General features: G+C 39.5%; 1 long non-coding RNA gene and 1 pseudogene across 2 annotated transcripts in view; one reads left to right on the top strand and one right to left on the bottom strand.

Moving 5' to 3' along the window:
- LOC139041166 (uncharacterized) overlaps positions 1–26,267 on the top strand; it is a 38,571-nt gene that overhangs the window by 7,573 nt on the left and 4,731 nt on the right. The window contains exons 2-3 of one of the 2 annotated variants that reach the window (XR_011495976.1): positions 4,366–4,551; positions 19,970–20,875. This is a non-coding gene — a long non-coding RNA (uncharacterized lncRNA). Of the gene's footprint in view, positions 1–4,365; positions 4,552–19,969; positions 20,876–26,267 lie in introns of those variants that run through there. The other variant, XR_011495975.1, reaches the window with a different exon arrangement.
- On the bottom strand, positions 8,907–9,836 carry LOC139041163 (small ribosomal subunit protein eS1-like; annotated as a pseudogene).

Raw genomic sequence — 26,267 nt, forward strand, 5'->3', positions numbered from 1 at the left:
GATAAATAAGATGTGGTATATATACACAATGGAGTAGTACTCAGCCATAAATAAGACAAAATTGTGCCATTTGCAACAACATGGGTGGACCTTGAGGGTATTATGCTAAGCAAAATAAGCCAGACAGAGAAAGACAAATACCAAATGATTTCACTCATATGTGGAAGATAAACAAACGCATAGATAAGGAGAACAGATTAGTGGTTACCAGAGGGGAAGGAGGAGGGGGGAGGGCGAAAGGGATAAAGGGGTACACATGTGTGATGATGGATAAAAACTAGACTATTGGTGGTGAATATAATGCAGTCTATACAGAAACTGAAATATAGTTATGTACTCTTGAAATTTACACAATGTTATAAGCCAATGCGACCTCTATAAAATAATAATAAAAAAAGAATTTCTCACACTGGGTAGTAGGACAGTCCTTGGTAGTTTACCCAGGTGGGAAGTTGTCAAAGAATAGCCAGACCCACAGGGATTCTTGAAGCTCAGAATGAGCAGGCCACCTAATATTTTGAATTTGCAATAAACACAACACATATACAATACTTTCATATTGTGGTAGAGTCACAAAGTAATACAGCAAACAGAGTAAAACATGAAACTCCTCCCTATCACTAACTCCTCCTGCCCAGTGATTCCAGTCTAGTCCCCTCAGCTTGGTGGACTCTTCCAGTTCCTTGTCTATGCATGCCCTATCTATCTAATACGTATTCAGACACAATTGTATATACCTGGGATTGAATAATAGATATTTTGGGGATTTGCTTTCACATTAATGCTTATCACAGTCATAACATCAAATCTCCAAGATCATTCTATGTTAATACACTTAAATCCATCTGGTTCTTTTTAAGAGTTCCAAAATATCTCATGAATGTGTGCACCATTATTTGTCCAGACAATCCCCTATTGATGGACATATAGTTTGCTTCCTGTCTTCTCCAATATAAAGCATGCTTTAATGAACATCCTTTTGCATATATCTTTATATACATATTACATACTCATGTATTTCTGAAAGACTAGATTCCTGGAAGAGGAATCATTGAGTCAGAGAGCCTTTTATGTTTTGCTGGGTAGACAAAAACCTCACTAAGTCCTTAGGAGGGGCCTGGCACTCAGAGCACTGCTCCAAGACACACCCATCACATTGTAGTCCATGTTGTCCTGCAGGGGTGCTATTTACATAAAATGCTTCTGGAGTGGGAGACCTGAAGTTGTAGATCTAGCAGCCATGTACATTCCCCAACACTGGGTGTTTATCTTTTAAAATTTTGACAATTTGATGAGGAAAAATGTTACTTTCTTGTTTTTATTTACACGCTATTTATTATGAGTGAAGTTGAGCTTTACTCAAATATTTTTTCCTCTTTTCTTTACATATTCTGATTAGTAATCCAATGCTTGTTGTATATGTTGGCAATGTTTTCTTTCATTTTTCCATTGTCTTTAATTTTCTTTGTGGTGTCTTTCATCGTACAAAAGTTTTGGATGTTTGGGTAGCAAAATCTCTCCATGTCTTCTTTTATGGCTTCTAGATTTTACACACTGCTTATGATTTCTCACATCAAGGCCATAAAAATATTTTCCAATATTTTCTTCAAATAGTTTTAAGTTTTTTTAATGGTATAATCTCTAATCCATCTAGAATTTTTTATGGGATTGAGAGGAAAAGTTCAAACAAAATTTTTCCCCCAGTGGATGTCTAAATATTCTAATGCTCCTTGTTGCATAGTCCATTCTTTATCCACTAATTTGAACATAAAATAAATTATTGGTTAGCTATTCATTCCCAAGTGGAGTTCCAGAAAAGTCTTTAGCCATCATGTCTGTCATAAGGTCAAAGAACAAAAATAAAATAACCTTATTTGAATAAATACTGATGAAATTAAGCAGCCGTACCTGCTTAAAAACAACAAACTCTAAGAGTTAGAAATAAAGGAAATAAAGGGAGATTTCCTTAACAATATAATTACCTTTATCTTAAACAAATAGTTCACATGTACATACAGGAGAAAAGAGAGAGGCATTCTTCATTAAGCCAGGAATGAAGTAAAGATGATACCATCACAATTGTTCATTATCCATGATCTGATCAATGCAATAAAGCACAAATGAAGAGTTATGGGGAAGGAGACAAATTATGGTTATCAGTAGAAGATTAAATTGCTTTCTTAGGAAATCTTAGAACTAGAAGAACTACTTGAATTACTCCATAAATTGGCTGGATTTAGGATAAGTGTTTGGAAATCAATTTATTTCCTCATACCAATAGAAGCCAGCCCAAACAGGTAAAGGAAAACTTCCAGATGTTAATAAGGACCCAGTTTGCTAATGTCCTCCTTTCAACATTCTCCAAAAATGACCCATGAAATTAAAAATAAGAGAAACTGGTGTCATTGTCAGGAACTAGGAAATATGCCAACCATATGCCAGGCCTCGAAGCAAGTTGGCAGCCAGCTGGGACTAATGACAATAAACACTGTTATGTATTATTACTGCTACACTTCTTTGAAACTGGTATTGTGCTAAGGCCATATACGTGTTGTTCATTTAATCCTTGCGTCAATAAACCTATCTGGTAGGTATCCTTATCTCATTTGTCAAATAAGATGTATTTGATCAAGGTCAGAGGGTGGCGAATCTCAGCTTGAAAACCAGGTAGATGTGCTTCTGAAATCCGTACTCTTGCATTATCAGACCTCTTGACTCTCACGCCCCAGAGGTGTAACTAGATGGTGAGGGAATCTGGAGGGAGGTGAAGGTGAGAAGAGGGCAAAGGGGGTATTTGGGGGCTCAGAGTGGCAAGTCCTCAGAGCGGCTAGGGGGAGACCACCCATAACCACCTCATAAATGAAGCACCGAAATGTGCAGAGCTTCTCTTTCGTCTAATGCTCTGGCAGGTAACATCAAGATCCACAGTGAACACAGTGTGAGGCTCGGTGAAGTTAGGAGGTGATCCAAGGTCACACAGATGCCATTCAGAAATGTGGAGATTTGCCTCCAGAGTGCCCGTGCCTCCACAGGCAATGCTACAGGATGCACACCGGCCTCCCACCCTAGCTGTGTTGAGGGGACAAATGGTGGGGAGTCTTGCTTTCCCAGCCCAGGCCTAAGGCAAGGGGCCAAGGGAAACAAGAAATAGGGGCTGGCCGTCTCTTTAGGGGTAGAGATCAGGGAAGAGTGACAGCCTAACTGGAAGGGCCTCAGTAGCCAGAGGGGTCAGAGCCACACAAAGCCTCCTTTTCTTCTTGTCTTGGCACAGGCAAGACCATGCTGGGTGGGCCGGGTCACCTCCTCTCCACAGAGATGGAGGGGGACCACTAGCCCCGGGCCACGTAAGTTATGGTCAGAGAAAGTGAAGCAGTGGGGTGTGGGTATGGAGGTCTCTGTTGGGAGATGGAAAGCTGAGTGGGGCAGGGGTCTTGACAAGTTGAAATTTAAGAAGTGCTTTCTTTTAAAAAAATAAAATATACTCCCTGTCTTGCATGCAGTCCCGAATTCTCCCCGGTAGGGAGGGAGATATAGGAAGATGGGAAAACCTGCTGGGTACAGGGAGAAGTGAAGTGTGTGGGGAGGGTAGAGGTTTGATATGAACAATTATAATATCAATAATTGTAGTCCTAATAGCCAACATTCGTTGCTTCTGACTTGGTGTCAAGCACTGGTGTCAAGCACGCTCTGTCGCTCAGTTAATCGCCGCTGCCGCTCTACCAGGTGGGTTTGCTGGTTCACCCAGAGCTTTGCAATAGCAGTTTCCCAACCAGTGTCTTTTGAAGTGATGAATCCACATTTAAATGTGGAGGAAGCCGGCCAAATGGTGTCTAGCAAGGTATCCCACCTGCTCAGCTTTGGGATATTTTTGCACAGACTCACATAGCTCATGTCAATTTAGTTCATTGTAAAAGCCATTGACATTTCCTGAGAACAAGTTCATCCATGATTCCAGGATCCTCTGTGGGCTTGGTGGGTAGGGAGTCAGTTGGCATGTCCCTCAGCTCTTTGAGAACTTTGTCTGCAGTGTTCTCTAGGAAGATCTCATTTTGCTCCTTGAGGTTGGAGTTGGGGTAAAATGTAAGCTGTCTGAGGACCCTGCTTGGCTGACTATTCAAAGCATTTGAGAGTTGAATTCCTCAGCCGGGGGAGCAGGGAATTGAGTTCAAACCTGGCTCTACGTTACTGGTTGTGTAGCCTTAGGCGGGTCACCTCTCTGAGCTTCAATTCCCTCACTAGCAAAGAGGGAGTAAGAAGAACACCTACTTCACAGCAGAAGATGTGAATTCCCTTGCCTTTCTCTGACCTGCCTCCTTGAGCTTTCCTGAGCCTGTCACTATTGTTTCCTTTCTTATTCATTTGCAGGTTGCGAGTTTCCTGAGGGTAGAAAGGGTGTCAGCAATGCCTGACTGGCCTGCAGAGGCCCTTAGAGGGAGTTCAAGATTTCCAGGGAGTCAGGAAAGTCAGCTGCTGACCCAGGAAGAGCCAGAAGCTCCCTCTGCTTCCTGAAGCGGGTGCAGAGTCAAGGTCCTGTGCAGGAGGTCTTTGAACGTGAGTAGGGTTTTTCTAAGCGGTGTGTACTGCGTGCTGTGGAGATTGGTGGGGTGTGGGCGGGTGATAGGAGAGTGAAGGGCAATAGCTCTGGGGGAATGTTTGGCCAGGTTATTGAGGGCCTTGAAGGCCACTCTCAGGAGAGTCAGTCTTTAAGCCGTAGGCAGAGGTGCTTGCAGGGTTTTTGGCTGAAGCACGACACAATCATGCCCCACCCCCTTCTTCTTTTTTAAAAATCTTTTTTCCTTTGATAATACAGCAAGTTCTTGAATACTCTTTACCAGCTTCCCCAAGTATAACATCTTACATAACTACAGGAGAATTATCGAAGTCAGGAAATTAGCATTAATATACTACTGTTAAAGAATCTACAGACTTTATTCAGATATGGCCAGTTCTCCCACTAATGTTCTTTTTCTGGTCCAGGATGTAATCCAGGATCCTACACTGCGTTCAATTGTCATGTCTCTTTAAGGACTCTTTAATGTAGAACAACTCCTCAGTCTTTTTTTTTTCTCTCATAACTTTGACAGTTTTTAAGAGTCCAGGCCAATTATTTTTGTCTTTCGTGACCTTGACAGTTTTGAAGAGTACTGGCCAATTATTTTTGTAGAGTGTCCCTCAACTTGTATTTGTCTGATGTTTTCTCATGATGAGGTTGAAGTTATCCATTTTTGGTGAGCATCCCACAAAAGTGATGTTGTGTCGTTCCCAGTGCATCATATCAGAAGGCACATGTGATATTGCTGTGTCTCATTACTGGTGATGTTCACTTTGAAAGATGATGTGGTAAAGATGATGTCTGCTAGGGTTCTCCGCTATAAAATTACTGCTTTCCTTTTTGTAATTAATAAGTATTGTTTGGGGAGATACTTTGAGACTATACAAATCTTTTTATCATTACTTTCAACTACCTAATTCTAGCATTCACTGATGATTCTTGTCTGCAATATGTATTACCTTTGATTTTCCAAAGGTGATTTTCTATTTGCATAATTCCTTCTCCATTTATTAATTGAAATTCAGTTGTAAGGATGAGCTGTACCTTCCCTCCTATTTATTTATTCAGTTATTTATTCCAGTATTAACTCATTGATATTTATTTTATTCTACAGATTATAATCCATTACTAACATTTTTTGTTTTGTTGCTCAAATTGTCCCACATATGGTCATTAGGAGCATCTTCAAGTTGGCTCCTGCGTCCTTTTGAAATACTCCCATTCTATTTTGAGCACTTCCTTACTTTCTGACACCACAAGATGTTTCAGGCTCATCTTGTATTTTCATTGCCCCCTCCCTAGACTCAGTCATTTCTCCAAGGAACCCTGGTTCCTTTTCTTGGAGAATGACATCTAGAAATGAAGATCTGGGTGCTGAGTGTGTTCATTGCACTGAGGCGTCATTGCTTCTAAGCCCTGTCAGCAGACAGAGCTGGGGAATATGGGTTAGCAGTTCTTTTTATGGGCATTCTAGGATTGTGTAAATAAGAAAATATATTATATTTAATGGGAGCTACGTTTCTCACTGTTGAAGAAAGGAATTGCAAATGAGGAAAGGGGAGAAGGTAAAATGAGCCCTGTTGTCTTAGATTGGAATCAGTGGTATCAGCATGAATTCATCGTTTTTTATATATATATACAAACTGATAGATATAGAAATAAATATGACCTAGCAATTCCACTCCCAGGTATATACTTAAGAGAAATGCATGGCATAAGAAGATATGGACAGGAATGTTCACAGCTGTACTATCATAATAGTCCTAAAATGGAAACTACCCAAATTCGTATTGACAGCAGACTAGATAATGAATGGATCTACCACTAGATGCAACAATATGGATGAATCTTGGAAAAATACAATTAATGAAAGAAATTTTCACAAAAAAAAATCTGTGTGATTCAATTTATATGAAGTACAAACACAGGCAAAATTAATCCATGTTGTGAGAACTCAGTATTGAGTGACTTTTGTGTGTGCTGCGGGTGGGTGGTGACTGAGAAAAATGAGGGGGCTTCTCAGATGCTGGTAATGTTCTGCAATTTGATCTGGGCGCTGGTTACACAGGTGTGCTCAATTCTTAAGATGTATACATGTTATACTTCAATAAAAAGTTTAAAAAAAATCTCTATTTCCTAGCTCTAAACTTCATGTTATCTTCATTTCCCCTCAGCGGCTGCAGCAACCCATTAACTGAATACAACAGGACCCACCACTAAACCTTAGGCATTAGAATTTAATTCTTTCCCTTAATCCTAATTGAAAGATCATGTAAACTGGTATTAACCTTCAATAATCTAATCTGGCCCCCTCACCCTCCTGGTTCCTTCCAGACTATGCGTGTTTGGTATTAGCCTTCCAGGGCTAGGACCCTTGATCCAGCCCCACCTGGTGGTGTAGGGTGGGAAAAGATTATTTAGGCCCACTCGACTAGAAGGGTGAGTAGGAGGGACAAGATTAGGGTTGTTGAAGGTTAACACCATCTCTGATCTTCCAGTTACTGCCTTCCAGGTTTTCTCATCTAAGATTAAGGGCAAGAATTAACTCTAAGGCTTCCATTTTTGTGAAGAATTATAATGAATAGGGCTTCTGTCCTGTGTGCTATTAAAAGGTACATTAAAAAAAAGATAAAATCATGACTGTCAAACAGATATAAAATAAACATGTGTTAAGTGATTTATAAATAGTGATTATAAAATAAACATGATTTAATTCTCTATTTCACAGAGAAACCAGAGGATGGATGCTTGTGACTGTGAACTGTCCACCCATTAGCATTTTAGCAGACTAGCAGAGTTCACAAATTTCTGCAGCTATATGTGTCCTGTATAGTAAAACTTCTTTGACAAAAATGAACATGTTCATTAACAGACCCAGAGATATAGGCTCTCTGTAGACGTAAAAAAAGGAGCAAAAGTATATAAAGTTAAATTATGCTCGGTATGCATGTTTCAGTATTCCACTTTGCTTAGAAATTATCCAGGGGCTGGTGCTGTGGCTGAGTGTTTAAGTTTGCACGGTCCACTTTGGCAGCCCAAGGTTTTGCCAGTCAGATCCTAGGTGCAGACATGGCATAGCTCAACAGGCCATGCTGAGGTGGCGTCCCACATAATACAACCACAAGGACCTACCACTAGAATAACAACTATGTACTGGGGGGCTTTGGGGAGAAGAAGAAGAAGAAGAAGAAAAACCCCAGAAGACTGGCAACAGTTGTTAGCTCAGGTGCTAATCTCAAAAAAAAAAAAATTAAGTACCCAGTGACTATCCATCAATTAAATTAATCAGTCCAAGCTCTTAAGTTACTTAAAGATCCTGGAAAATATCTTCAAGCTGATAAACGACAAAATGTATTAACTTTTGAAATAAAATTCATCAGCATAACAGTTCAACTTTGTTAAAACAAATTTGCATTTATAAATTTAAACAGTATGTAAAAGTACTGCTAGCCTATTTGATCAGTAAACATGCATAAGTTTAGGAAAAAGCATACCAAAGTAGAATTAAAATGTATACTCCTATCATACAAATAATTAATGTGCAAGTTTCAAGAGTTATTTTATTCACATATAAGCAAATAAATGTGGATATATATACACACACATACACCTCCTGTTCTATCACAAATATTAGCATTTGTACTCCTCATTTGTTTCTACTTGTATTTTAGAGATCTTTCCATATCAGTACATAAAAGAACTTCCTCATGCAGTTTCTTTTAAAGCTGCATAAAATTTTATTATATGCTATGGCAAATAATGCTGCAATGAAAAATCTTGTCCATACATTACTTCCATGCATCAGAATATATCTTTATTCCTAGGTCAAAGGTTATGTGCATTTACATTTTGATTGATAATGACAAATTGCCTTACAGAGGTGGTTTAATATACACTCATCAGCAGTGTATAAAAATGCCTTTTTCCTCACACAAGCTCCAAGTGTGTTAGAAAAGTTGAATATTTTTCTCAACATGATAGGTGGAAAATTGTTCTCTGAGTACTGTTTTAATTTGCATTTCTTTTAATATGAGTGAGGTTTAATATCTTTTAAAATATCAAAAACTATTTGTATTTCCTTTTCTGCGACCTAGATGTTCATATCATTTACTCTTTTTTCTATTGTGTTATTAGGCTTTTTCTTATTGAATTGTGGAAGTTCTTTATATATTAGAGAACTTCACTTTTGTCTGCGATATGAGTTGCATATATTTATTCCAGTTTCATGATTGTCTTTTCAGTCTTCTTACAATTGTTTTAACATAAATTTTTTTATTAACATAAATTTTAAATTTTTTGTAGTAAAATTTACCAGCATTTCTGTTAATATTTTTTTAATGACATTTGTGTTTTATGTTGTAGACAAACCTTTCCTACTACAAGGTTTAAAAGTATATATACCCATTTTTTTCTAATACTTCATGTTTTCAGGGTTTTTAACATTTGAATCTTTTTTTCTCCACAAATAGGATTTTTTATTTATCACCATTAAAAGTCTGAATTTTAAACAGATTCTTGGGCTGGTGGCTTGCATTCATCTTTAGCACCTGTCTCATCCCCAGTAGCTTTTCCACAACCTTCTCCATGAAACTCCATGACTTTTCCCAGTTCAAACTTGGGCTTCTTCAGCATTTTTACTTTTCCAACTAAGACATCATGGAGTGGATAAATAGATTGGCAAGCCTTTTCTGTGTCTTTCCAATGCTGTCTGGAATCAGTTTACTGACTACTTCTTTCAAGTCATCTGTCTGTACCTCTTGGGTCATGACTTCCATCATCTTCTTCCAGATTTGGCACGCCTGTTGGTGCTGAGCATAAGAGGTCTACTGAATCTGATTGTTGTGTTTTTTAGTAAAACCAACACAGAGAAGACGAGGCAAATAACCATTGGTAGTCTTGATATCAACAAGAGAGCTTCAATCATGGTCTGCCGTTTTTTGACCATAGAGCACATTCTGTCATAAGTAAGATCCACACCATGGAAATTAGATAGACAGTTTTTGCCCTGAACATCCTCAGTTATTAGCTTGAATTTTCTAAGTGCAACTTGATCATTCTGCAGATCAACAGGGCTCACTTCAAACACACAACCCTTGAGGCCGTCAGGTGTGATTTTGGTCCCTTGAGTTCTCATGACTAGTTTTCCTAATATTTCTTATATATATATTTTAAAATATATTTTTATATTTGTTTATTATTTATTTATATATATTTTATTTTATATATATATATTTTATGTATATTTTTAAAGGACTATTAGCCCTGAGCTAACATCTGCCACCAATCCTCCTCTTTTTGCTGAGGAAGACTGGCCCTGAGCTAACATCTGTGGCCATCTTCCTCTACTTTATATGTGGGCCGCCTGCCACAGCATGGCTTGCCAAGCAGTGCTAGGTGTGCACCTGGGATCCAAACTGGCAAACCCTGGGCCACTGAAGTGGCACATGTGAATGGTTGCACCCTCAGGCTGGGCCCCCACTATTTCTCATATGAACATAGCTGGTGCTTTCACATCATACAAATCTTTCTTAAAAATTGGATCAACCACTTTCTTCTTGGCTCCCTTTTTGGTACCTTTCTTAAAGTGCTTGTTCTTGCTGATTGCCATGGTGCTACTCAGAGAGCCTAAAGGGCTACATTTGAATCTTGAGGTAAATGTGACTCATACCAATTCTATATTTTTCCAGATGACTATCTAGTTTCCCCAGAAACATTAATTACACAACTTTTTTTTCCTATACTGATTTTAAAATTTGCTTAGGAACCATACAAAATTCCTCCATATATTTAGGTCTTTTTCTGGACTATCTATTCTGTTTATTTGTTATGTTGGTTATTCATGACCAGTTCTATCCTCTTTTCATTACTGAAGCTTTATAATATGCTGTAATATCTGATTGGTATAGTTCCTCTTCTTCTGTTTTTGATTTTTTTCCTGGTTCTTCTTGACTTTATTTGTCTATATGAACTTTAGAATCAGCTCATTTGATTATAAAAGTATTTCATTTGTAGCTTATTTAATTTATAAAATAACTTAGAGAAAATTGCTATCTCCATGATCTTGATTCTTCTTGTCCAAGAGCATGGTATGTCTTTCCACTTGTTCAAGTCTTCTTTGGTGTCCCCCAATAGCATTTCCAAGTTTTCTTCATGGAGATTGTATCAGTTAGCTTTTCCTGTATAATAAACCGTCCCCAAACTTAATGCTTTTTTTTTTTTTTTGAGGTTTCTACAGTGATTTATTGTTCATTATTTCTACAACTTTTTCATGAAGATAATTCACATATTGAAAACATCCTCAAACATTTAAAAGACATTATCACTTTAAATAACTGACATTTTACTAGCAAAGTTATGAGAATCTACAACACTAAAATTCTTCTTACTTTTTTAAAAGAAAGAACACTGATGAACTAGTGGACACAATTTCCCTTCTTTGCGGAGCTTATCAGTGTCAGTTGCAACTCCAATAAAAGTTACATTGACAAATATTCTTGGCACAGTTCTTTCACCAGTCATTTTGTAAAGAACATCTTGAAACTGGCTTCCATATTCAAGTATGTCCAATTCTACCACTTTATAATTAACATTTGTGTAATGGAAAAGTTTTTTTGCCATTGTACAATAAGAATGAGATATTTTTGAGAAAATTACCACACAATTATCAGAAGTCGTTACTTGGATCCGATTCACAGGAGCAATTGCTGACTTCCCCAAAGATGGTGATGTGCCGTTCTCCATCCCTGATGCCGCAGTGCCCACTGCCTGCCAAACCAGCCCCCTGAGCAGATGGAGATGACTCCCCATCAGCGCCTTGCAGCACCAGGAGGGCATGGTGGGAGCGCAGGGCTGCAGCGAGCAGAGGGGCGGGTGACCGTGGCCTGGGACAGCTTGCCTCCTCTGGCTGGCCCTGCCCCTAAAGGTTTTAAACCACAAGCTATTATTTAGTGCATGATTCTGCAAGTTATCAGTTTGTGCTGGGCTCAGCTGGGTGGTTTTTCTGTTGGTCTCCTCTGATCTCAGGTGGACTCACTTATGAACCTGATCGGCTGATGGGATAGCTAGGACTAGTAGCCTTTTGATGGCCTTGTTTGGGAGGAATAGAATGACTACATGGTATCTCATCCTTCAGAAGGCTAGTCCAGGCTTTGTACATGATGTCTAATACTCTGAGATTTTCAGTTAGCTCTTCAAAATTATACGCAAAATTGCAGGTGCATTTGTGTGAGTATGTGTGCACACTCAGGGATTTAGGATTATCAAATCCTAAAAGAGGTCCATAATCCAAAAGAGATTAAGAACCAAAGGGCTGTGATCCTCCTGTGATAGAATTGAGGTAAAGGTCCTGGTTCTCTCTTCCCAATAGCATGAAGCATCCTCCCACCTTGGGTTCTTAAGTAACCAATACTATGTCACTGTGAGCGACCCTGGGGTGCTCTCTATTCTGCCCATCCTCAGCCTGCAGAAGTAGACTTTCTCCCAGTCCTCTGGGCTGAGGTTCCTCCTTTCAGGCTCTACTACTGACCTATCACCTCAAATTTGGTTCTCCTGACTGCTCCACCTTTCCATGATCTAAGTCTCATGTACTGTTGGTAGGAATGTAAGTTTGTACAGCCTTTGTGGAGGGCCATTTGCCAATGTCTACAATAATTTTCAATGTGATGCCCTTTGACTTTGCAATTTCCCTTCCAAGAATCTACTCCATACATAATGAAACAAGTGTATAAAAATGGTATGTGGTATACTAAGCAGATGTTAAAATGAATGAACTATATCTATGTATACCAGCAGGAAATTACTTGCTAGACTTATCATTGAATAAAGGAAGCAAGTTGCAGAAGAGTGTGTGTAATACAATCCCATTCATAAACAAAAGTATGTCTATGAGTATGTATGCATGTATATTATACACTCTTTCATTCATACCTATTTTTATATATATAGCCGATATCTAGAAAAGTGCACATTCAACTGCTAAAGTGTAATTGCTTTTCTACACAAGGGTTAGGTTGAGAGTGAGGGTACTGGGATAATGGGGAACTTCATGTTAGACATTTCTCATTGTTGAACTATTTGGTGTTTCACAGCAAGCACAGGATACATTTGTGATAGCAGTAACAGTAATTCTTGTTGCAGCCAAGCTCATCTTTGTCCAGAAAAGGAAATTGAGGCCCACAGAAAGGGCCTTGCCCAGGTTTAGGCAGTAGGTTAGCAGCAATGAAGTGGAGAGGGGAGCCGATGAGGAAGCAGGACTTAGAGGGAGAATAGGTGAGCAGAGGAGGCCCAGCTGGGGAGACGCATAGAAAATGTATTGAGCATAAGGAGCAGGAGGGGCTTGGCACTGCCTCCTAAACTCTGAGTGTCCCTGGTCCAGCGAGAAAGTGAACAGGGCTTTGGGACTCAGCTTTGCAGCACAAGGCACAGTCCCTGAATGTGAAGGTGACCACGATGCCAATGGGAGATGATGCTGATGACTAGTTCTAACTACAGCTGAGGGTGAAGTGAGAAGTGTAGTGGGTGCCAGAGAGCAGGGTGGAGAGGCCCAGGGGTCACGAATTCCCCTTTCAAACATTTTCTGTGAAGGAGCCCCTGTCATCACTTCCATTTTAGAAAAGGGATTGAGAATGGATAAGAAACCTGCCCGAGGTCACCCTGGACTCCAAAGCTTGCTCTTAAGTGTGAACATGCTCCAGACTGTGCCTTGAGCCCTGAGTATGGCCTAAAGTTACATAGTCCTTGGACACCGTTCAAATCACAATTAAATTGAGAATGTTGCAGCACAAATTTGAAAACCACTGAACTTGACTAAGAAGGAACAAAGAAACAAAGAAAAAAAAGGCCTATGCAAGTATCTTTGCCCTGGAACAATTTTGCTTTTAACTTAATTCCCTAGGACTACAGGGTAGATGAATGGAGAATTCTAAAGTGTTCCTACCAGTCTGCAGATTTTATTTCTTAAAAACTTAAAATATATTGAGAAATTTGTATGTTGTAAAGCTTAAATGGGGGAGTGGGTTTGCGTGTTTCTGACACAGGTATAAATGTAGTTTGTAGGGGCTGGCCCGGTGGCACAGCGGTTAAGTGCGTACGTTCCGCTTCTCAGTGGCCCGGGGTTCACCAGTTCGGATCCCGGGTGCAGATATGGCACCACTTGGCAAGCCATGCTGTGGCAGGCGTCCCACTTCCAGTGACAGGGAACTCACTACTTCTCCCAGTAAATTGTCTATCACTAGTAGATAGTGCTTCTGGAATTTTTTGGAATTTTAAAGCTGGAAACTTATAAATCATCAAGTGTAACTGCCTCATGAGGAAACCCAAGTTCAAGAGGTGGAATGATTTGCTCAAGATTGCATGGCTAGTTAAGTGGCAGCTGCTACCCTCTTCTGCCTTCTGCTCTTGCTCACTAAGTCCATTTTCCTTAATGCATCTGAGAGCCTTGGTACTGCATCCACCAACGCCCCCCACACTCCCCAAAGAACAGTTCCTGGAGGCCCCAGGCTGTCTGTTTGCGGGGCCTCTTTGGATCCCAGATTATATATATATAAATATATATATATATATATATATATACACACACACACACACACACACTTTTTTTTTTTTGGTGAGGAAGATGGTCCCTGAGCTAACATCTGCGTCCATCTTCCTCTATTTTGTATGTGGGACGTGGCCACAGCATGGTTTGATGAGTGGTGTGTAGGTCCACACCCAGGATCCAAACCTGCGAACCACGGGCTACCAAAGTGGAGTGCCAAACTTAACCACTATGCCACCTGGCCAGTCCTAATCCCAGACAATATTGAAGGTTCACTGACCCATCCGTGGAACCCATGATGAGAACCTCCATTTTAGAACTTCTAAGTGATGAAGGCCAAATTCTCCTTGCTACATTCTGTAAGACAATCCTCCTCCTCCACCCCACAGTCACAGGGCTGATTCAACTCTACTCTGCTCCTGGGCTAAGCCCAGCCTTCTCTAATCCCAGTGGCCCCTTAACCTCCACCTTGACCCCGCTTGAAGATGCCTGGTCTCGGGCTCACAGGCCCCCTGAAGGCTGATATCCGTTTACTAACCTGCTCCACCTAGTCTGGAGAAAGAGTTACAGCTGAATTGCTTGGAGCTCTCTTCCCCACAGTGACTATGGAAGGATGGCATATGTACATGCTCAGGAGAGGGGCCTGGCCCTGCCCACCCCCAGAAGCCCTCTGTGCTGCTGACACGACCTTGGATGATGCCTCACAGAGAGGGCAGCATGGCCAGCTCTGTGTTCCTGAGCTGGCCCCTCCTCCTTTTTTGAAAAAAGTTATTTTATTGAGGTCATATTGGCTTATAACATTATGCAAATTTCAGGTATACATTATTGTATGTCAGTTTCTGTATAGATTGCACTGTGTTTACCACGGATAGTCTGGGTTTTATCCATCACCATACATATGAGCCCCCGTACCCCTTCACCCTCCACCCACTCCCTTCCTGTCTGGTAACCACTAATCTGTTCTCCTTGTCCGTGTGTGTGTTTATCTTCCACATGTGAGTGAATTCATGCAGTATTCGTCTTTCTCTGTCTGGCTTATTTTGCTTAACATAATACCCTCAAGGTCCATCCATATTGTTGCAAATGGCTCTTGAATTAACTAGTTGTGGTGAGAAATCAGAAGGCATCACTGGGATCTTTTCCCGGCCTGAGTCTCTGCTGCACAGTTCCTCAGTGGCTTCAGAGGGGGCTGCTCTGGACAGTCCTTGCTCAGACTCGTGTTCAAATGGAAATGTCTTTTCTTAATAGATGCCATTTCAAAGAGGCATTTCAAATGAATCCCTTGCTTGAAGTAGAAATGGAATAATTTCTATAAAGGGAATTAGATGGTGGAGTCTGTTTTAAATACCTATTTCACAGAGCAATGTATTTCATTGTGAATATATTGAATCCAGGGAATGATTTTATACTATGGTCACATCTGTAATTTACAACCAATAGGCCATGAATACACGTTACAAACACAGGCTTTAGAGTCACAGGGATACAGGTTTGATTCCTGGTTCTACCACTCACTAGCTCTGATTGTTAACAAGCTACTTAATTTCATTAGGCCTCAATTTTTAAATTGGGAAAATAGAATGGCAGTGCCCACCTCCTAGGGGTTAAGGTGAGGATTAAATGAAAAGATGCAAGCAAGGCTCTAATCATAATGCCTGGCACACAGTGAGTATTCAGTTAAGGTTTGTTCTTTTCATTAACATAGAAGTCATTCTGTGGGATTCCTGCAGATTCAAAGGATGTAATGGGATTTCATAAGGAGTTCCTGCCTCTGGCCAACAGTGTGTTTTGCAACAGGTGTGACAGGATGCCAGTACAACACTACTGACATGTTGAAAATTGAAATTTCATAATATATTTATTTTCTGTTTCCTAGGAAATACTTTGTAATACCCACAACACAAGCCTGGCAAACTGGCTGTGCAGATGTTAAAGCTTCATAAATGCTGTAAATACCCCAATTCTGTGTACATGTGCAACGTATTATTGCTTCACGATTAACCCTGGCAAAAAAACCCCTAGTCTGCAGAGTGTTTACAATATTTGTGCATTGCTATGGATACAGTGTCAAAGGCAGGTGCCAGCAACATGAACTGGATGTAGGGGCTTATGGCAGCTAACAACGATGGAAACTATTCTTACTCTTAATGCATCATTCTTGGATAATATTTACAAGATATTTGGGAGGTGAAGCATGCTGTGGAGAACATTACTTTGGATGTTTTGTGTCCCTACTGAGAGGGAGCTTGGTGAAATATTGAGGAGGTGGGGACCTAGGTCTGCCACCACACTGGCTGTGTGACATTGGTGGTTACGTTCATTTGTAGGTGCTCAGTTTCTCCCAGTGTAAAGAGGTGTGTATGTGTGTGGGGTGTTTATCTTAAGATTTCTGCAGTCCCTTCCAGCATTCTGATTACAAGTGAACCACAAACATGGTTTCATCTCATATCCTGTGTAGTTTGATGCAATTCTGGCTAAGTAGAGCAAAATTAAGATAGATTTGTGGAGGTGTCCAAGATTAGCTATGCTAGTTGGCCAGCCTGGACTTTCTTTTTCTATTGTTATCTGTCTTGTTCATAAACCTCGTGGGTTCCAGTTGGCTCTCATACTGTCTTAGAGACAGATGTTTTTCCCCCTCCAAGGGAGCAGCATGGAATGTGGACAACTCAGCTCTTGTTGGCAAATTGTCAAGAATTAAATGAAAATCAGATTAAGTTACCAAACTCACACTGTCCTTGGAATCCTTTTCAAGATGCCAAAGTTTAGTAGCAATTGACATATTGCAACATGATTGGGTCTTTAAGTCATATATATCAAAATATTATTCATGTAAATTAAAAATACATGCTCACAAAACAACAATGTACATTGTGCAAGAATACATGCACAGCAAACACATTGGAATTGTTGCCTGGGAGGGGGGACTGTAGTGGAAGGGGGATAAAAGGAAGCAAACAAAACAAGAGGAGAGTAGTTGCTGAGACTCAAAGAGAGGATGACATTTACCCAAGGTGATGGAGCTAGTAAGCAGTGGGTAACAATTTGAACACAGTGTCACTCAAAAGGCCAGGACCTTGTTCTACTACATCCTGCAGCCTTTTTGCTCTTAAGTGGAAACTACGACAATAACAACAAAAGATTGAATTGCGGCTTGTTATTTATCAGTTCTCTCAGAGGGTTGCTATGCTGTTACTTTTCCCTCTGGAAGTAAACTTCTTGCAAGATTCCCTCTTAGGGAGCTTTGTCTTTATCAGATCTTGTCTTTTTTGGGTGATTTCATCTTCCAGTAACAGGAAAGGTAAGGTAAATTAATTCAACTCAGGGTTTCTGAGGTTGTATCAGGGTGAATAATTCCAGTTCACAGAGATTTTTAGAGGCCTCTAGAGAGTTAGAAAGTGGGAAGTTCTTCAAACTTTGGTTCTTAACGTGATATACCACTATCCCAGAGATGGGCACCTGAAATATATATTTTTTATTTTTTTTTGAAGATTGGCACCTGAGCTAACATCTGGTGCCAATCTTCTTTTTTTCTTCTTCTTTGCCCTAGAGCCCCCAAGTACATTGTTGTATATTCTAGTTGTAGGTCCTTCTGGCTCTGCTAGGTGGGACGCCACCTCAGCATGGCTTGATAAGCAGTGCCATGTCTGTGCCCAGGATCCGAACCAGTAAAACCTGGGGCAGCTGAAGTGGGGCGCACAAACTTAATCACTTGGTCATGGGGCTGGCCCCAAGGCACCTGAAATAGCACAGCAGGTGTGTTGTGAAAGAACTTTTGCCCATTTTGTCTGGGGAATGTACTCCATGGTGGGCATCTATTACAAGACTTGACACCTAGGAAAAAAGTGAAATAATAATATTTATATGTCTTTACTTTTATTCGAAAAATTACACACAGAAATGATAAACTGGGAATTAATGATATTTGTTACATAAGTGTAAATAAAAATAAGATTGAATTTTCCCTCTTGCCCAAAGGGAAGGAGATCTTTTCCTCTTTCTCTTTTCTTGGAGCATTTCCTTGAGAAACTGTATTTATGAGTGTATAATTAATATAGTAAATATACAATATGTAACTATATATATAACATGTAATTGCATTTATGAATGTATAATATAATAAATATATAATATATAACAATGTAATTGTATTTATGACTGTATTTATGAGTAAACTATATTTATGAGTCCTTTCCCCATCTCTTTGATATGTATATAAACCTTATGTAAAAGCTAAATAAGCCTCTTGATGATGTTACCACCCAGGAATGTTTTCTTAAAGGCTTGGGAGCTATTGCTTAGAAATGTAAATATCCAGGGAGACAGTGGCCCTATCACCTTGACACCGTGAGAATTGAGCCTACTGCCTTGCACCAAGCTGTAGCTACCTGCTTGTCATTAGAGAGAGAAATTTTATCTTTCCTTAGGATGAAGGTAATACAGATGGTCACCCTACTTACTAGGTGAATTTAGGAAGAACTATGAAAAAATGTACAGCAACTGGTGCTGTCATGTCCCCTTACGTGAAAACTAGTTATCATTTATCTTGAGAACATGTATGTAATGGATCTTATCTGCTTGCCTATCTAGAAGGGTGAGATTTCTTTCTGTCTTTGCAATCTTGTTAGAAGATTGCCTGGGAGGCACATCATAGTCTGGTTTAGTGCTTATTAAATAATAAAACTGCTTTCTTTCTTTTCTCCATTTGTGGAAAGGATTTCTGGGTTGGCAAGAGATTTTATTTTTAGCTTTTCCTCCTACAGTTACCTATAGAGAGTGGGTAGGATTGGGCTGGAAGAGATAGAGGAGGGAATGAGACTTCTTCAATTATACTTCTTATATAGTTTTGCCTTTTGAACCCTATTGATGTCTTATATATTAAAGAACATAAGAACATTAACAAGGATGGGGAAAAAGGAAACCCGAAAATTGAATACAAATTAGCAAATGAACTTAAAACCTAACTGAACACCAACTATGGCATATTCACAAGGAGGCAAAAATATAACTCCTATGACATACATTGTACGGATCAAAAGGACTGCCAAGAAAGTTTGTTCTTCGTAGGAATATTGGCTGACAAGTCAGCTATTCTAAAACTATTTTGTGTGTGTTGTAGGACTGAGTGATTAAGTAAATACATTGATATTTGAACTAGAGTTCTCCTTGTGGGAGGAGACACAAGGAAAGGAAAAACCCTGTTGCAAAGAATTGGAATTACAAGGTATCAGTATGAATTCATGATTAAAAAAAAAAAAATCTATGTCCTTAGCTCTGTCCACTGAATGGTTCTAAAGCAAGGACACCCTTGGCAGCAAGAAACAAACCAGATCTTGGTTTCTAAACACCTTTCTTCAATGCAAGAAAGCCAAACTGCTTGGAGAATAGGCTGATTCTAGGCCTAGCATAGAAAAATTACAGCTTGTTGAAAATACTAAAAAACTGATGAGAGCATTTCAAAAGAACGCAGAAATCACCTTGAAGGGGCTCCCACTGGCCAAATTTTAGCAGCAAAATAAATGAACTTAGAAACAATTTATAACACATTGAATAAAAAAGAATTCATAAGTTCATAATGATACCTTCAATACTAAACAAACCAATAAATGAAAATAGGAGAAGGAAGAAAACTCTTCTATGCAGAAAAATGCCAACTGATAAATGTAGAAGAAGTGATAGAAATAGGAAAATCACCAGTTTACAAACATCGTGGTAAAAATTGTTTGAGACAAGAATCATCAATGGATGCTTCAACAATTGGTGGGGAACATGTGGTCATGTGGTATTGTAGTATAACTCCTCGGATCTCTTATTAATTCAAAGGGAGGGGAGATATCTGTAATATTTTTTTCAATATCCTTTTTTTTTCCTTTTTCTCCCCAAAGCTCCCCGGTATATAGTTGTATCTTCTTAGTTGTGGGTCCTTCTAGTTTGTGGCACGTGGGACGCTGCCTCAGAGTGGCTCGAGGAGCGGTGCCATGTCTGCGCCCAGGATTCGAACTGACGAAACGCTGGGCTGCCTGCAGCGGAGCTCGCGAACTTAACCACTGGGCCCCGGGGCCGGCCTCAGGAGATACCTTTAAAGTGGAGAAAACTGTTGAACACCAGCTTACCAAGTGATGAAATTTAGGATCATTAATAATGGGACAAACATCGTGGCTCTTGATGTGATGCACTGAAAAGGACATAGCGTCATCTGGCTCTACTCCTAGTGTGTTTAACTTCAGTCTGATCATGAGGAAGCAGACAAAATTGAGGGCCATTCTGCAACATAAATGGCCTGGGCTTTTAAAAAATGTCAGTAATTAAAGGTAAAAACCAAAACAAAAAAGGCAAGGGAACCCTTCTAGATTAAAGGAAACCAAAGAGACTTGATCACTAAATGCTGTGTGTGATCCTGGATGGGATCCTGGACTTCCCCACTACTGCAGTCCAAAGGCTTCTAAAGACATTATCAGCACAATGGGAGAAATTTGAATCTGAACTGTATAAGATAATGTTAAATGTCCTGAGTGTAATACTTATGTGGGGGTTGTGTAACACAACACCTGTGTTCTTAGGAGATGCACACTGAAGATGAAGTGTCATGGTGCCAGCAACTGCTCTCAAATGATTTGGGGGAAAAAAGAAAAAGTTATATAGGGAGAGAGAAAAAGAGAGTGATAAGGCAAATGTGGCAAAATGTTAACTGGTGAACCTGGGAGGTGAAGGGTATGTGGATGTCCTCTAACCTCTTCTCTGTGACTTTTCTGAATGTTTGAAAATTTTCAAATAAAAACAATTACATATCCTATTTTTGTTCTTTTGGCAGTTGCGCCTGTTAACCTAAAAATAAAGAGCCGAAATGAGAGGCAGTGAGATGTTTATTTTGGGATCAAAGAATTGCAATTCAAGGAGCACAGATTCAGGTAGAAACCCAAATACTGTCCTAATTACAGGAGAGGGGCTTAGGGTTTTTATGGGGAAAAGGGAGGATGAGAGGAGCTGTATTAAAGAAGAGTTCATTTGTGCTAGATAAGGTAAGGCTAGCTTTGTACTTCAGAGATTGGCTTGCGGTATGATCATCAGGCAAAAGGCCAGACTTGTTTGGTTAATGATTGGTCATCAGCAAAATCCAGTTTCATCAGTCCTTACAAACAGGATATTCTTGTCCTTACTCACTTCTTGGAATGTTGGTGGTTTGGTCTAGTTTGGAAGATAAAGAAAACAAGTGTTGCAAGGCAATTCCTCTGAAATGGCTGCTCTGGCTCTGTTTTAATATGGCTCCACTCACGTCATCTTTCACACACCTAATTCATCACTTCATGTTTGTTCATCCTGATTGCTTTTTAAAATTTATTAGTATCTATATTTCCTCCTAAGGCGGCAACTGTTTAGTGGATGAAAATAATCCATAACCAATCTATAAATGAAAATTTGGGAGAGAGTTTATTCTGAGCTAAAATGTGAGGACCGTGAAGTGGGGTGTGCAGAGTGGTTATATACCCCCAAAGAGGATGTTTCACATATGACTGAAATGTCCCTTTTACAATAGTTGTGAGACTGCTCAGTCAGCACAGCGATTGATGGACACAGCAGGGTGGCAGGTCTGTTGTCTCGAGCTGGGTGGTCACAGATAAGCTGGATGGTCACAGGCAGGCGCAGCAGTCAGTTCCTAGCCTAAGGAAAGATGCTTGTCCTTAAGGAAATGCCAATGTGGGGGGAAGTTGCACCTTTATCTTAAGGCCATTTGTTCTTGCCATAGGAAATGTTTAAAGCAGATATACGATGCATGCTCAATCGCCATGTCAGGCCTTTTTGGAAACTCAAAGTCAGGCCGAATTAGGTTTAGACCAAATGACTTCCTCATATATTCCAATATATCCTATTGCTTGCCATTTCTACTTGTCAGTTTCAACTTACCCTCATGCCCAGTTAACTCATCCTACTGCCTCCCTCCCCCATACACACATGCACACACACATGCTATCATGGAAATTTTCTAGAACATATATAATTTAAATTTGGGGTTATTTTGAAAACATTATCTCCTTTTATTTTTCTTTCATGACTCTCTCCCCTTTCCTCCCCCATATCTCTTGCAGCACTGCCTGACTTTTTTCATTATTTAAGGACTTCATTCAAAGGTGTTTTCAATGTGGGTCTTTGTGTGGCAAACATTCTGTGCCCTTGGATACAGGGAATTTTCTATGACTTTCTCCTATTTGAACGATAATTTGGCTGAATATAAAATTCTACAAAGTTATTTTTCCTCAATATTTTTAAACTACTATTCCACTGTCTTCTAGCATCCAATGTAGCTGTTTGATATCCATCTCATTGTCATTTCTTTGGAGGTGATCTGCTCTTTCTCTCTGGAAGCTTTTAGACTTTTCTCTTTGTCATTATTCTCAAATTTTATTGTTATTCCTAGGAATGGATTTTTCCTGATCTCTGTTCTCTGCCCCTTTATGAGCCCTTTCGAATAAGGTTATTTAGCGGAAATTTATCTCCACTATTTCCTCAAATATCTTCTCTGCTGCATTTTTACTTTTCTCTACATTTGGAACTATTGCCCAGGCATTGGTATTTCTATATTTATCATCCACATTTCTAAGCTTTTCTTTCATATTTTATATTTTTTGTGTTTTCCTACTGTGAGACTTCCACAATCTTGTGTCCACAAATTCTTTCTTCAACTATATTCATTCTATTTCACTTACTCTGTTTTCACTTATTAGATGTTTTTATTTCAACTATTTTATTTTTCATGTCTAATATTTTCACTTACTTCTTTTTTATGATTTCTTGTTCTTATTTCATGTTGCTAATATCTTCTTTTAATAATGCCTTGTCTCCTACTTAAGGAACATCTTTAGATTCCAGGTCTTTCTGTTCCAGAGTTTTTGTTTCAGATGGTATGTGTGGCTCGGTGTATATGTGTCATCCTTAGCTGTCTGGTTATTTGGTTTGTGAGCTCATTTTCCCTTCAGGCATCAACTAGCATGCCTGCTACTATGCATTGGGGGAGGGTTAAAGCCAATTAGAATTGGCCTTAACTATATATTGGAATCAGAGATTTAAAGATGAGAATCCAGGAACCACAGAACCCTTCATGAAAACTGACGCCATTCCACCAGTCAGTCTTCTGCCTGAGATTTTCTCTTTTAAACCTTTAGGAAGAAATAACAACATAATCCACAATCCTGGTGATTTGGTTGGGAGCATGGTGGAGTGAATGCCTGTGTCTATTTTCATGAACTTTCCCCTGTCTCCCAGTGAGGGTTTTGTGTTGCTAATATTGACAGACACTGCCATGGGCACTGTTATTACCTACTTCTGTGCTGAAGGGTCGGAGAGAGATGACTGTCTGTCTTAAGGCAACTTGAGGGAGAGACAGAAACGGAAGGTAAAAAGTTCTCCTCCAAGCTAGTTCTCCCTGCTGCCCAAGGCCACGGCCACCCCTCCCCACTCCACACCAATTCTAGTAGTCTTGTCTAGGGGAGATTCCCTAATTTTTCCTCGGTTTTAGGAATCCATGCTTCTCTTGTGCGTTGACTGTTTTTTCAGGGTTGATCTTGGAAGACGCAGTCAGTGGCCTGAGCTAGTGAGCCATCTGAGCAGAGATCCCCTCAGGGTCTTCAACTATAAAATGGGCATAACTGTTACCTCACAGAATTGTTGTGGGTTTTGCATATTTTATGTCAGTGTCTAGAACAAAATGTTTGAAAAGTATTGGGTTTTTTATTTTCAAAAGGCCTCAATTCCAAACTTTTATCCTCAAGGAGGGGGAGTATGCAGACATGCCAATTGGCTAATTTCATCAGCATTTTTAGCACTGCAACAGTGCTCTTTGCTGATTATGTCAGGACTCCAAGTGCTGAGCTCCCAGTGAGGGTGTTTAGCTGTTTTTCTTACAAAAACATGTTGGCATGCATAGAAATCAACCCAAAGCCTCATGAAATCAGAGTTGAATTGTTTTATTTCTAGTTCTAAATTTTCTCTAAAAATCTTGCTATTCAAAGTGATCTGCAGATCAGCAGCTTTAACACGACCAGGGAGCCTACTAGACATGTGAAAACTTGGACATGCTCTACACTCACTGAATCAGAATCTGCACTTTCACAAGATCTCACGTGATGCATTTGCATGGTCAAGTTTAAGAAGTGCAGGATGCATCCTCAGCCAGCCTTCCAATAAAACTATACTCTTGTTTAATGCGTTATAGTGTAAAAAGTTGCTTTACCTAGATGATTTCATTTAAATTTACCATTCTATTTTCACCCCAGCCACAATGTAAAATTACTTATATTCTTTTTAATGATGAGTTTAAACTGAGGTCCAGGACGGTGACAAAAATCCTGTAGTTAGAGCCAGGTTAAACTCCGCACTTCAGTCTCAGTGAGTACTGTGATACTTTCTAATTACTAGTAGCGTGCTGAACATATCATTAGTATGCATGGTGATTTTAGGTAATAATTATGCTTTATTCTCTTCTCATATGTATTAGAGGAATATATAATGAACAAACCAAGCCTGGCATTTCAGTTATTCTTGCTTAGGAAGGTTTTTTAAAAAGTGAATTCAGGTGCAGTGTAGACATGACTAAAGTTATGAGTGGGCCCTACATGCTTGAGGTTTAAGGAACACTTCACTGCTTTATACTATAGATGCCATTTCTCTTTCATTTACAGCAATGTCAAGAGTGGCAATTTTTATTGAGTAATTTTTATTTACTAGCAACATCCTGTGCAACGTGTTGGTACAAGAGAAAAGTAAAAGTTCTTTCACGATTATTTCCCTGAACAGTATTAGTATGCCAAAGGTATTTTCCCTAATCCAACTTTATGACTTACTACAAACAGAAATGAGGCAATGGGTATACTCAAACCTATTACAAAAGGTTAGGAGCCATCTTAAATGTTTGTTGATAGAAATTGCAAACACAGTATTTAAAATAGGACTTTCAAATGTCCACTGTGAAATCAGTATAGATCTCCTCTTCATAAAGAGAAATGTGAAATGATAATTATACACTCTCATTGTCCAACCTTGATGAAAGGGAAACCAAAATTTCCAATTTGATGTGGTCAAGGAGTCTTGTAGAGAGAAGGGTCTCAAAGACTTAACAATATGTTACTCAGCTGTCCTACTAGCATTTTTTGGTCTGTGCTGATAAGAAAGGGAAGGATAAATATTTACAAGCCAGGTTGCTAAACTAAGAGCTTTAATTAACAAGGCTCCAGCAAGGGCCCATGCAAAGATAACAATGAGATTGCACTCTGTTCTCTAACCTCAATGGCAGGTTCTCTAACTTCTCTGTTTTCAGAGCCTATATGTAAACACATAAGGGCTCTCAGATAGCAAGTTGTTTTGCCAAAGAACCTCTTTACACATCTGGAGTATAACCTCTTAAACTCAAGACTTGTTTTAAAACCATGACTTATAAAATGTTTATATTGGATTGCATGAAGTCATAACATGTTGAATGCAGGAAATAGTTTATAAATCTGGCCTGTTACTAGGTTGTGAGGTCATTCTCTCTTTTTTTATTTTTCCTAATTGGTTCTTTCTTTTTTGTCCTACCAAAACTATACATGCTTTTGATATTTCGGGGTCGGGGTAGGGGGTGGGTAAGAAAAGTTTAGTTTGTTTGCCCTCCATAGTTGCTTCCACCAAGAGCCTCTGGCCTTTTCTCATCCAAATTCAACATAAAGATGTTTCTCCCATGTCACTACTATGACTGCAACACAAAGCCAAGATGTCACCATTTTTCTGTTTATTTTTTGCTTCACAGACTTACTTCTAAGCTCCTCTGCTGAGGCAGGGGAGAACAGGACACTCAATTATTTTTGTGTGGTGTTGTTACCTCACCTTGATGGGATGCAGTTTATGGGTCTATAAAATGAATGACCTGCACCATTTGCTCACTAAGATCCTTTTTTGCTCTAAGCCATAATACTCCAAACAGGATTAGAGGATTTTATACTTTTGGCACTTAAAAAAAGAATACTACTCTCACTTGGTGTGTAGACTGTATCAAATGCTGAGTGAAACATAAAACAAGAGGACAATCCTACAATGAAAGGAGACACTCACGTCCACCCATGACTCAGTGCATGGAGGAGTCAAATGCGCTATGGCGTCTCTGTAAACATAATGAGGAACATACGCCCTACAACTAGGGCATCTGTATTTCTTACC

This window comes from Equus asinus, chromosome 2 (assembly GCF_041296235.1).
Source record: "Equus asinus isolate D_3611 breed Donkey chromosome 2, EquAss-T2T_v2, whole genome shotgun sequence".
Lineage (NCBI taxonomy): Eukaryota > Metazoa > Chordata > Mammalia > Perissodactyla > Equidae > Equus > Equus asinus.